Consider the following 13420-nt stretch of genomic DNA (forward strand, 5'->3'; position numbering starts at 1 on the left):
TCTAGTTGCAATCACTTCGCTCAGACAAGTGGGTAAGCTCCAAGCTCTCATGTTGAAAGAGCATTATTCCAGGTTCACAGTGACAAAGTAGTCCTTAGTACTAACCCAAAGTTTCTGCCCAAGGTAGTGTCTCCTTTCCACCTCAACCAAACAATTGAGCTCTGGGTGTTCTTTCCACACCACGCACTGAGTAGCAGAGCATACCCTCCACATACTAAAGCTTAAAATGACAAAACCATTTTGTAACACACAACAATTATTTGTCACATACACTAAACCACATAAGGGCAGTGCCATTTCAAAAGCATGAGTAGCTTGGTGGCTAGTCAAGTTTATTGAAACCTGCTACACCAAGGCCAAAAGACATCTCCCTGTTCCACCTAGGCCACATTCTACATGCAAGTAGGCAGCCTATATAGTCTTTCTGGGTACTATCCCAGTAGCAGAAATCTGTAAGGCAACTATGTGGTCCACTCCACTCAGGTTCACTAAACACTGCTGTGTGGATGTGCTAGCACAACATTGAGAACAAGTGGTCTTGGTTGTACTGTGTATTGTATACTCTCAATCTTCTGCAATATCCTCTGGCTAACCACCGCTTACGGGAGGACTGCTTTGCAGTATATATACAGCTATACATGCCATTAACAGAAAATGTTACTTACTCAGTAAACATCTGTTCGTGGCATGTAGTGCTGTAGATTCATATGCTCCTGCCCTCCTCCACATAATCCCTCTGTTGTTGCGATACTTTTCTCTTTTTTTCCTATATTTACTTACATGGCCATCTTTTTTCACTTCTGTGCTCCATTTCTGTCCTCACCCACCACGCAGAAAAACAATCTAACAATACCTTGTGACTCGCAAGACTTCTTTGAAGAAAAACAAGTTGCACATATCTGAGCCTAACACTGGACAGTAAGAGTATACAGAGCGGTCTACAGCACTACATGCCAGGAACAGGTGCTTACAGGGTAAGTAACATCCTTCTGCAGTGGGGCTTCTATGTCCATTGTCTCAGAGTCATCTTGTCATATGGCTTCCCTCCAAGCTGAGATCCATTTAAATAGTCTCTGTGTATTCTAAAGATGTTTTTTCTTGTGTAGAATTGTTTGATGAGCTCATCTTCCAGCTTTAGTTTTGCCTCTTAATCATCTGTTTCTTTACGAAGACAATAGATGTGTGGTGCTCAGCGGCACACTTTTCTGCTCATTCCCTTCCTTCACCCAAATCCAATAAGAAGTAGGATTGCTTGTCCTTAATGAATTCTAATCTATCAGGAAAGAGCAACATGTACTTAAGGTTCAGTGATTGCAGTGCCTGCTTTATTTCCCATAATTTGCTGTGTTGTTGTTGCACTGCTGCTCTGTAATCAGATCAGGAGCCAGCTCCAACAGGTTATCCTAATCCCTATAGTTAAGATGTCAGGTAACAACCGCAGGGAGGAGGCGCACAAGGCAGCAGAGGCTGGGTAGGCAACCTGCGCACTTTCTTCACAAGAAGAACTCCTGTATGGCAATCGAAGCGGCCTGATTCGTAAACCAGTCAGTCTTCAAACAAAAGCTTTGTACAGGGCTCCTCTATTTTCTCAGGGAGGCCAATGATGTAAATGTTGTTTTTTCTTGAGCGGCCTTCCAAGCCTTCAGTCCTGTATTCAGAATAACATATCTTTTCCACAATATCTGGTAATTGCAAAGGAAGGACATGCACTGCTGGTTGGACCTATGATGGACAAGTTTCATTTTCTTTAATCCTCTCAAATAATTGTTGGTCAGCAATCAAAAGTTTGAGATCCATGGCCGCTGCATCAATATTGTTTTATAGAGCTTCTGTGGAGTCATTAATGGCCTTGAGGATGACATCTTATTTATTTCTTATTGCCTGTTCCTCGGTTTCGTTATAGTCTTTTTTCATAGTTAGTTCAGTGACTGCCGTGGCAGGTGCAGTAGAACATGCTGTTTTTATCCTGTCTATCTGACATCGGTGTTTCTGTTCTGCTGGATTGGAGTTTTTAATATAGTTAGGCCTCCTTTTAGGAGTTATGAGTAAAATATATTGCCAATGTTTGCTGCTACTCACATTCTAGTGTCCATCTCCAAGACATATAGGAAAGCCAAAGCATCTAAGAAAACAGCAGAAATTTCAAGTGTAGTCTAGGGTCTGTATTTTAAGATCATCTGTGTGCATCTTTGAAGCTGGTAGGTGGTGCCAGGGGTCTTGTCTGAAGGGAAAGAGCATCAGAATGCCATACAGCTTTGGTTCACTAGAAGTGTGCTAGCTTCTTTTATGCTACCTCCCCAACGTATTCCCATTAGGTGCGGAAGAGTGGGCCTCTATTGCTTCAAGGAGTTTTGTAACAAAAGCAAAAAGGGAAGGGCAAGACACAATGTAATGTAATGACTGTAGACTTTGGGGTGTCCTTGGTCCCCTATTCCTCTTTTTCTTCCTGAGTCCAAAGGGCTCTAACACAGGAATCTCCAAGGCTTCAACCCAAGTTCCAGCAACTCTACTCAGGAAACAATGTCCCAGTGGACCGTAAAATGTCTTCCCAAACGAGGACTGCTGGATCTCAGTACCGGCAAAAGAGGAGGTGGGGGGCATATCCCAACATCCGGTGAAGTGCCTAGTTGACTACATTCCTCTGGTGATATCTCACAATGTTGGAAGGACGACCCAGTTATCCTTGTCAGCAGTTCCTCAAAGATGGTTGAGCATTTCTTTCAAATGCTCTGATGGGCCTCAGAGCAGTCTCCAGCCCTGTTATGAATGTGTTCAAGACAGATAGACACACCCCACGCCCTCCAAGAGGCACTGCTGGTGGGAACTCCACCATAGCTGTCACTGCGGGGTCTAGCCGACAATTGAGACCAGCAAGCCAGAGGAAGTTGGTTTGTGAATATCACCAGAATCAAATCACTTCCTGGGAAGGGCCGATGTGCCAGGTCCCATCTGAGTTAGGCAACCAGGGAATATCAGTCCTGGTGTTCAATACCCAGTTTAATTACGAGGATTGCATTGAAATTCTGGCACTTTCAGCTATGCGAAAAGCAAATAAAATGGTAGCAAAGGCAGGCAAGCAGTGCCATTATGACCATTGAGTAAAAAGGCAGGTTTTTAAGAGCTTACAGATCTGAAGATGAGTGATGGTTTCTCTGAGTTCCATTCTTTTGCAGCTAAGTAAAAGCTAAGACTTCCACAACAAGCCTTCCTGATCCTGCGTGCCGTCAAAGGATTAGCAGGTCTAAGTATTCATAAGTAACCAGCAGATTGTGAAAAAAGGTGGGGCCAGGTGATAGATGCAAACGGCAACGACCACCTCCTCTGCTGCAGATGAGGCATGGAGGAAATGGGGTGGAATGTCTTCAGACTGAGGTAAGTGCATGGGCGGCAGATAGCACATGAAGGCTTGAAGGTCCAAGAGCACCTCAAGCTGAAACAGAGCCTGGCATCTGGCTTTCCCTGGTTCGATTCTTCAGTGGCTATCCCAGCTCTAAAACCTGCATGCCTTTAGTAGGCAGCACTCACAAGACACATCTTCCAATAGTTTTTTTCCTTGATGGTCTCCACAAACGTTTTGTTAGAAGACTGAGTTGACACATGCTTTTTCCATCTCTCAGCATTATTTTGGCTATTAAATCAGGTCACCAAAGTGGTGAGAAACCAATATAAGCCATATCAACACAACAATAAAACACTACCAGTATGGTAATTCTGGTAGCTTTGGTTCTCGGACTCCCTTCTTCACAACACCCTTCTCAGCTATACCGCTTGTGAAACATACGCCCTACTAGGTCATTTTTATGCCACATGAATTTCCTAAATGGTGTGAAGAAAAGAGTGACAGAAATAGTATTTGCATCACCTTGAAAATGAAATTTCTGTACTGTACTTAGTGTATTCTGTACTGTGCTGCATGTTATTAAATGTGATGTTTCTTGAATTAAGGACTGTGCAAGAAAATCTGCCCACACGCCAGTTTGAAGTTTGAAAATGTTTATTTTCAAAATTCTATAGGCCATATGTATAGAAAATAGGAATACGAATAGCGATTTCTACCAAATAAATCAGGAAATCGCAATTCTCAGTGTAGAGAATAAAGATTTTGAAAATAGTGTTTCCCAAAGGGTTTGTAAATAGTCATATCTCATGAATAATAATGAGGTAGGTTGCAAATTGCAACCCATAAGGAATTGTGGCCATCGGCTGGATCGACAGACCACCATGTCTACGATTGCTTTTAAATAAAGCAGTGTTTTCTTTTTAAATGTAGCCCATTTTTCTTAAGAGAATACAGGATGTGTATAAAAGAAAATATTAAAATAAAATTTCAAGTTTCACTGTTAGGTCATGCCTAGGCAGCGCGCATGCGCTGTCTAGAACAGCTGTTCTATTGAATAAACAACTTTGCTCCCACCTGCTGCTTACTATTGATTTAGTCCAGTGTCACTCTTCTTTGCTTCTCCTATGTGGTTCATGCAGTGATACAGCAATTCAGTTTTTCACAGAGCAGCACCACTCAACTACAGTTTCCTTCTGCTTGCATTCTTCGTCTGTTGTTGGGGCAAACTCTTCTTTTTGTAATTGTTGCAGCACGGCCCGCCGCACCTTATCTTTAAGTATGGCAGCCACGCCTTTCTTTTTAATTACTTGAAACACACTTTAACTCTCAGCTCGGCACCCATTTCAGGAGTGCCATGCTTTATCTTTCATTTTCTCACTTGCTCATTTTGTAAATTACTTGGAACATACCTTAAATCTCAGTGCGGCGCCCATTTCACAAGCGCTGCCCTTTATCTTTCACTTTCTTGCTCGTTTTCCTAATTATTACTTGTGAGCTATGTTACCATACTGTACTATGCTCCTTTCTATTTCCATGCTAACAAAAAAAAAAAATTTTTTTGAATACGAGGGTACATTCTATCTACAGATCCATGGTACATCAATGGGGAGCACATTTGCCACGAGTTTAGCATGTTTATATGTATCAGATTTCAAACAAATATATCTTTCAAAGTAACCACCCATGGCAGGAACATATCAGATTATGGCGCCGTTTTATCGATGACGTCCTTCTTGTTTGGAGAGGTGATAGACAATCAATTGATAGTTTCATTCAGTGGCTTAACAAACGTGATCCATTGTTACTGTTCACTGCAACAATTACCCAAGAGAGATTACCTTTCCTCGACCTAGAGATTATACCTGGAAAAGGTAAATTAATTACGAGGGTCTATCATAAACCTACAGATAGGCATAGCCTACTCTCTTATAAAAGTTTTCATCCAAAGACACTACGAGAGAACTTGCCTTATGGACAATTTCTCTGGATTCGGAGGAATTGTTCAGATATAAGAGATTACAAAAAAGGAATCAGAGATTCTAACAGAAAAACTTATACAACGAGATTATCCATTAAGAATTATCAAACAAGCCCAAAAAAAGAGCCAGAAATTGTAACAGGAAAGTCATCCTGGAAGAAAGGAAGAGAACACCTAATCAACAACTTATCTGTGTCACTACTTTTAACACACTCTCTAATCGAGTAAAAGGGATTATCAATCGAAACTGGCGAATTCTTAATAGTGATGGTCTGAAGATAGAGAGACCAATGTTTTCCTTCAAGAAAAGTGCAAATCTCCGCAATATCCTAATACATACTCAACCAACACAGAAAACAACTAACAATCCACGAACACTAGGTAATCTCTTATCTGTGATTGGACACACTAAATGTGGATCTTGCAGTGTATGTCACCTCACTAAAAATACAAAGATGATTGATGTGGGTTTGGAAAAACCTTGGGTTCAGACAAAACACACCAATTGCAACTCGGAGAATATCATTTATGGGATATGGTGTCCCTGTGGACTTCTCTATATAGGAATGACCACTCGAAAAGTAAAAATTAGAACTATGGAACACAGAAGTAACATCAGATGTAAGAAAACAAATACAAAAATGACAGCACATTACTTTGAGAAAGCCCATGGTCCAGATGACATGACATTGACTATACTTGATAAACCAACCTAAAAAAATAATGGCATTAATATAGGAGACTTTCTCAGTGGTATGTCTGGTGGATGTAATGTGCATTGCCCTCTGAGGTTCATTAGTATCCCCAGGCGGACTTTAATTGAGTGCTATGTGCGATGTCCCATGATCGGTCCTGACTCTGCGGCATGTATTGCCTTCGTTAACCATTGTAGTTGGCATGCCAGATTTATATTTCAACATCTGGTGCTGCCATTCCTCCTTCTATTGTGGGTCTTTGGAGCTTATTCAGTGCTAATCTATGTCTGCCCACCCCCCAAATGAAACTAGTCAGAGTGGAGTTGATAACTCGGAATAATGGATGAGGAATAAGTAAAGGCTATGTCGAGAAATAGTACATTAATCTGGGCAGAGCTACCATTTGTATTAGTGCTATTCTCCCTGCCACCGACAGTAGAAGTGTTTTCCAAAACAGGATATCTGTCCGCAACTTCTGAATCACCCGGCTCACGCTCCCCTCTCATAGGTCTTCAGTCTTGTGATAAATGTGCACTCCCATGTTTTGGAAGGTGGACGAGGTCCACTCAAGCCCTCGTGTATTTCCCACCGTTGGTGTTCCTTCCCTCAGGGGAAAAATGTGAGACTTCTGCCAGTTGATACGTAGTCCTGACAAGTTTCCAAATTTCTCCAGGAGGGCCATTGCTCCCGGCAGTTCTGTTTCTGCATTATCTAGAAATCTAGAAAGAGTAGCATATTATCTGCATATAGCGCTATTTGGTGAGTTTGACCCTCAAAATATAGTCCTTTGTAGTAGATGCCTGTTCTCGCCACTTGTGCCAGTGGTTCCATTGCTATGGCAAATAGCAGAGGCGATAGAGGACAGCCTTGTCTGGTGCCCCTGCCAACCACATATGGCTCCGAGATGATTCGGCCCGTACAGACGCGTGCCGCGGGTTTCGTATATAACAGTTTTGTCCACTGAACAAAGCCCTGTCCCAGACCCATCCGCATCATTACATGTTCCAGAAAATCCCATCAAAGACTATCAAAGGCCTTTTCGATGTCTACTGCTATAATTGCTGCATTTTGTAGATTCTGAGATTTAGACTGTAAGATCGAAACTAGTCGTCTAATATTAATGGCAGTGCTACGATGAGGGATAAACCCAGTTTGGTCTAGGTGAATCAGTGTTGGCATATGAGGCAGAAGCCTGGTGGCCAGAATCTGGTTGAGTATTTTATAGTCCATGTTTAGCATGGATAAGGGACGGTAGGAGTGCACATCTGTAGCGGGCGGCCTGGTTTTAAGAGTGGTATCACTATAGCTTTGTTCGTGGACGGGGGCAGTACTCCATTTTCCAGCACCTCTGTGTAGAGTGTGCTAAGTTGCGGAGCCAGTAGGTCCAGGTATGCACTATAAAACTCCAGAGGGAGTCCGTCTGCGCCTGGAACTTTTTCTCTAGCTATCGCTCCCACTGCTGCAGCTATGTCCGTGGAGGATATTGGTCCGCTAGGGCCTGCTGAGCCACTTACCCTAATTTAGGGAGACGAAGGTCGTCTAGGCTCTGCAAGTGTGTTGGGGGTAGAGCCTCCCCGGGGAGGCATATAACAGGGACTAGTAGTTAGTGAATCTGTCGTTGATATCCCCTTGCCTGAAAAGCCGCCTCCCTGTAGGGTCCTCAATCTCCATTCCTGGAGATTGCAGCCGCGGCAGGGCAGAGAGCCAGGCCAGTAACGCCCCCGCCCTATCCCCCTCCACGTGTCGTCTGGCCATGTAGTTTTTATAGTCAAAGCATCATAATTTTTCCATTGCCACAGCAACTTTTTCCCTGGTTTCAGTAATGAGGGGGCCAACTCCGGGGCACCAGGCCTCCTTCGTTCTATTTCTTTAAGTTCACCCTCATGTTTTCCAATTTCCTTCTCCAGGGCTGTCCTGACCCCCATCACTTCCGCCATGCATTTGCCCCTGACGACCATTTTAAAGGCCTCCCATTCTAATGCGCGGGATGATGCAGTTCTTTGGTTATGTTCAAAGTAATCACTGATTGTGACTTTAATGGGCTGCCTAAAGGTGCTGTCTTCAAGTGACTCTACTCTAAGTCGCTAATCCAGTATTCGAGGTCAGTCCCTTTTCCGGGCCAGCATAAGTAATAAAGGGTTGTGGTCCAAGACCGTGCGACATAGGTATTCAGCCGCTAATGCTGTGCTATTTACTTCTAGGGATGCTAGAAAGACATCTAATTGGACATGCAGGTCATGTAAGTGAGAGTAAAAGGAGTAGTCTCGCCGCCTAGGGTGAAGGTGTCTCCAACAGTCTGTGAAGCCCCAGTGTTGTTGCCAGTTTGTGAATGTCTTGGCTAGCCTGTTTGTGGGGGAGTATTGCAGGGGGAGATGGGATCTCTCCAGCTCCGTATCAGCAATACAATTAAAATCGCCACCTATAATGGTTGCCTGAGTGAGATGCGATCCCAGATTATGGGATAGTGCTGTCAGGAAGGTGCCTTGTTCTTGATTTGGCGCGTAAATTCCCCCAAGTATAATATCTTTGCACTCCAATCTTCCAGACACCAGGACGTAACGTCCCTTCTTATCTATAATTTAATTTGTTTTTTGGAATGGTACTCCCGGTCGGATCCATAAGAGGACACCTCTGGCATATGCCAAGTACTTTATATCTTTTGCTCATGTTGTTCAATCCCCTGACATTCAGGTAAGAAATATATAGGTTAGGGGGTAGTCCATAGTGTGCTTTTAAGTGAGGAGTATTTATCTCTTCCCCCATGCCCAGTGTCTGTGAACCAGTGAGAATATGCTCTTGTGTGTAATAAATGTGATGGAGCCGATACATCTGGAGGTGATAAAACAGTAGCAAACAAAACAGTTTCCCAAATACCCCAACTCTCTCTCCCCAGGACCGGCATCAAAAACTATTCCCGGTCAAACTTTCAACAACTTTGCTAACATTGTATTTGGGGGTAAAGTGAAAAAGACCAAAAGTAGGACTCATCCGGAGTGCCCTCCGGCATCCAGTATCTCAGAATTGTTCTCTGTTTCTCAGCCACGGTGCAAACAGTTCTAGTGCAACACTGTTGTAGGACATGTTGGTTCATGGTGGTGTTTGTAGTGCCTTCTTACTATGTTTTGTAGTTTTGTGGGGGTCCCGGCTGATCGATGACGTGAACCCAAGGCTCATCTAGTGTCATCCAGTGTGTCTAAGTAGTCTTATTCATTCTCCTCTTATAGAAGAAGAGTTGACGTGGATGCGCATGGTCCGGTGTCCACTACAGTATTTCATCAGAGGTCCCCGAGGTCTCTTTTAGCAGGATGTCGGGGGCATTGTGAGATGAAAAGGAAGCACTACCAAACGTAGATTTGTGGTCAGATAGGGTCTCGGATGGGTGTGATGATCCAGGGACCCCTACGTTCAAGGATGCTGCGATGTCCACTGCATCCCACATTTCCAGTAGTGCTTGGTGGCGGGGCAGTGTCAGTAGTTTCCCAGTTCTCCTTCGCGGCCTGGCACTTGACCGGTTCGTACGTTCTGATGACTCTGCTGAGGCAGGGTTAAGCGAATCCAGCCATTCCCACACTTGTTGTGGTGCAGTAAAAAAAAGAACCTTATTGTTAGTGGTTATCCTTAGTTATGATGGGCGCAGCATGGCATATTGGATTCCCCGTTCTCTGAGTTTTTTCTTTGCCTCAGTAAAAGATGCCCTTTGTTTCTGTGTATCTCTGCTGAAGTCTGGAAAGATCATTATTTGCTGGTCCCCCATTTTGATCTCCCCTTTCAATCTCGCCTGGTTCAGTGCGTGGTCTCTGTCTTTGAAGTGGAGCAGCTTGGCAATGATCGGTTGCGGCCTCACTCCTGGGGGTGGGGGCCTCGCAGGCACCATATGAGCCCTTTCAATTGCAAAATATGGCGATAAGCCCTCAGGGGCTACTTCGTCGCGTATTCATTGTTCCAAGTATGCTTCTATATTTGCCGCTTGTAGGTCCGCTTTTTCTGGAAGTTCCACTAGGCTCAGATTACTTCTGCGAGCCCTGTTTTCTGCGTCTTCTGCCCAAGTCTATACAGCTTTAATGCATGATGTTAGTTCAGACATATTTTTGGACAATTGTTGAAAGTTCGGAGCAAGTTGTTCAAGGGATTTTTCATTTGTTACAACTCTGCCTGTCAGTCGGCGATGGTCATCTCTGAGAAGGGTCAGATCCACAGTTAGCGTGTCAATTTTTTATTCCAAGGCCTCTCGGGATGCTTGAATAGCTTGAAGTATGGTGTCAAGGGTGGTCTCCTGGGACAGATTTCGATTTAGTACTGTTCGTTGGGTGTCACCCTCTTTCAGCTTGGGCCCCCCCGCCGCTCCTCAGTCTGGGCCCTCTCATTTTCTCATCTTGCCTATGGTTTTGACTGCTGTTCTCGCTCCAATGCAGGTGCAACCCGCGGAGATTGGGTCGTGGTATCCAGGAGCCAGACCCACCCCCGGGTCGGCGAGAAGAGAGCGGACCCCGGGACCCCCCAGCCACAGGCCACGCGTTTCGGTTACGCGACACAAGGGTGCATTCAGTCCAGAATTCTGTCGCTCAGGTCCGTGGCTTCCACGTCTGAGTTCCGCCCTTCATGCTGTGGGTTCAACCCTGATGGCCCCCGGGGCCCCTAGGAGGATTAGAGTGGTCCCCACGATTCCACATCCTCACCGGCAAGGGGAAGGTGAGTCTGCGATCTCCGCCAGCTCAGCCGAAGTGCTTCAGGCCCTGGTCTTGTGGCAGTGCTCGAGCTAGGACTCCACCCTCAGTCAGGAGTCCGCTCCCTTGGGCCGTGCGGGACCCCAGCAGTGATTGGCACGGTGAATAGCGTGGGCCCCTCTGCCCAAGCACGCACTTCCAGCAGAGGGACTCCACCGTGGAGGACTAGTTTTCACTCTCCCCACACTTTGCTGCCCCCACACTCTTCAGGGGGGGAAAGCTGCTGGGTTCCGGTGGTACTTTAGGATATTTAGCGTGGAAGCTATGGAGCCGCGTCTGCTCCGCTCACCATCAGCCATCGCAGGTCATCACTCACCCCAGTCGCTGGCTTCTTTAGGGTCGCTGGTCGGGGGGCGACTTCCACTCCAAACCCGACTCTTCCAGGCACACAGGGTCTCCCCCCAATGAGCTCTGCGCTTCACCCCAGGAGCTCCGGCCGTACCCCTTGGTCTCAATTCCACAGCAGAGGATTTGCGCTTCCCTGTTGTGCGGGCACCATGTTGTTTCACGGGCACCTGTTGCGGATCGCCCCCTCTAGTTCACCAGAGTCTCTCGGGTCCTCAGCTCTTTGTATTTCGCTGTGCATTGGATTCTAGCCATTATCTAAAGTCCCAGTTTTAGGATTCTGTCGGCCGAGAACTCAGGATAAGTTCGGATTCACGGAGGCCGGCGAGAGCTCCGCTTCAAGCATGCTGCTCCATGGGCCTAAGGCCACGCCCCTCCGCCCCAGTGAATCCTTATTGGAATCCAGGGACCGCCCACTGAGACATTAATAAAAGCTGGGGACCTAATCTGTTAATATTATTCCAAGCAGTCGCAGACCCCCAGAGGAGGCTTTGCGGACCCTCAGCGGTCCCGGCACCACAGGATAGGAACCACTAAGCCAGCATTTTTTTTTCACATTTGCAGTTGGTGTATAGGGGTGGAGGAGGAGGTTGCAATCATCTGTTCTCTGGCAGACATCTTTTAGTCGATTTTAAGGACACTGTGTCTCTCTGGTGGGTGCTACAGCCTGGAGATAGCCCTGCTGTGACCAGACTCACTAATTAAAAGCTGTCTCTAGTTAACTGTTGGCTCTCTTATATGCAGCAGTGATTTACATTTTATGAAGCTCCAAATTTAAAAAGTGGACAAAAGCAATCAAAATAATTTATATACAAAACTTAATCTGTTTCTAATAAAAACGCTAAAATTATTACTTGGACTTTTTTCAGCCTCAGCATGATACCGTTTATTTATATGTTGCCTTGTTGGTAAACCTTCAGATTGGTTTCTTTCTATGTTTCGGAGATAAATTTTTTTGTTTTTTACATAGCGCAAACTTGACACCAAGGTATTACAGCTATTTACATGAGCACCCGTTACGTTGTACAAGGACACATTCATTTTTGGGAGGCATGGGCACATTAAGGGCCTTATTACGACCTTGACGGAGAGGTTTCGTCCATCACAAATGTGGCGGATATCCCATCCGTCGTATTATGATCCCATTATATTCAATGAGGATTGTAATACGATGGATGGGATAGCCGTCACATTTGTGATGGAGGAAACTCCTCCGTCAAGGTCATAATAAGGCCCTAAGTGATTTACCCAGAATCACAGGATGTTGAGCTGACGCTGAGACTCCAACCTGGTTCCCCAGCCACAAAGTTGTCAGCCCCAGCTGTTGCGCCACATCCTTTCCTCTGAAACACAAAAGCTCCATGTTTCTATTTCTTTTTATGTCATCTTGTGCTACATGGAACTTTGTGTGCAGTTGGTAGTATTATTGTTTGTTCCATATTCTAGCATTACTTTCAGTCAAAAAAGAATACTAACAATGAAATTCTCACCGTAATTTTAAATTCTGCTTATTTTATACAAAGAAACATTTTAGGGTTAGCAAGCCTTTCACTTTATAAAAGTAAAATTGTATTCTCTACAGCTCACATCGATATCTGTTCACCATGCCACATAATTCTACCACACAAATACACTACACAACACACAATTCCACACCACACAAATAAACAACTAACAATACACATAATTCTTCTACACACCGGATACATCCACTACACTACAAAACAAAACACATGGGTTAAAAACATTATCATTTACAATAACAATAGTACGCTAGAAAACAGAATACATAGGTAAAAAACATCATTTACATCGCCAATAGCTCTAACTCTCACAAATGCGAGACCAATTGCATTGCAAATGCTTGTTTAAGAGTAGACAGTGATCTGTAGGACCACTTCCTGCTCTTAAAATATATTTGTTTCAACATCCACAAAGGGGAAGGGGTCCCATAGAGACCCCTTCCCATTTGCTAAAGTGTCCTTTGAGGTGTTGGTAAAAAATGAATGTTTTGCGACTGTCATGTGGTCTCAAAACATTCATACATACCACTGCAATTCTGTGTTAGGAAGGGACACCGTTAACATGCTCCTTCCAAACAATCGTAAACACAAATTGTGATTCACTAATGTGTTACTGAATCACAATTTGTGATTTTTACATATGTAAAAGCATTTTTGCGGTTGGAAAACAGGCAAATTCTGTGAATTCGGCCAGTTCTGACTGTAAAAATGATTTGTACCCGTAGCCCTAATTTGTGAGTTGTATAAGTGGGTGACAAGGGGAACCCCCCAGCACGCCAAATGAGTACAGGCTGAATAAACCAAGACAAGACACA

The 13420-nt window shown here is 44.6% G+C and overlaps 1 protein-coding gene across 1 annotated transcript in view; it reads left to right on the top strand.

Annotated features, from left to right (window-relative positions):
- Positions 1 to 13420, top strand: part of SHANK1 (SH3 and multiple ankyrin repeat domains 1) — a 1404784-nt gene that overhangs the window by 556186 nt on the left and 835178 nt on the right. The gene's annotated exons all lie outside the window — the stretch shown is intronic.

This window comes from Pleurodeles waltl, chromosome 7, assembly GCF_031143425.1.
Source record: "Pleurodeles waltl isolate 20211129_DDA chromosome 7, aPleWal1.hap1.20221129, whole genome shotgun sequence".
NCBI lineage: Eukaryota > Metazoa > Chordata > Amphibia > Caudata > Salamandridae > Pleurodeles > Pleurodeles waltl.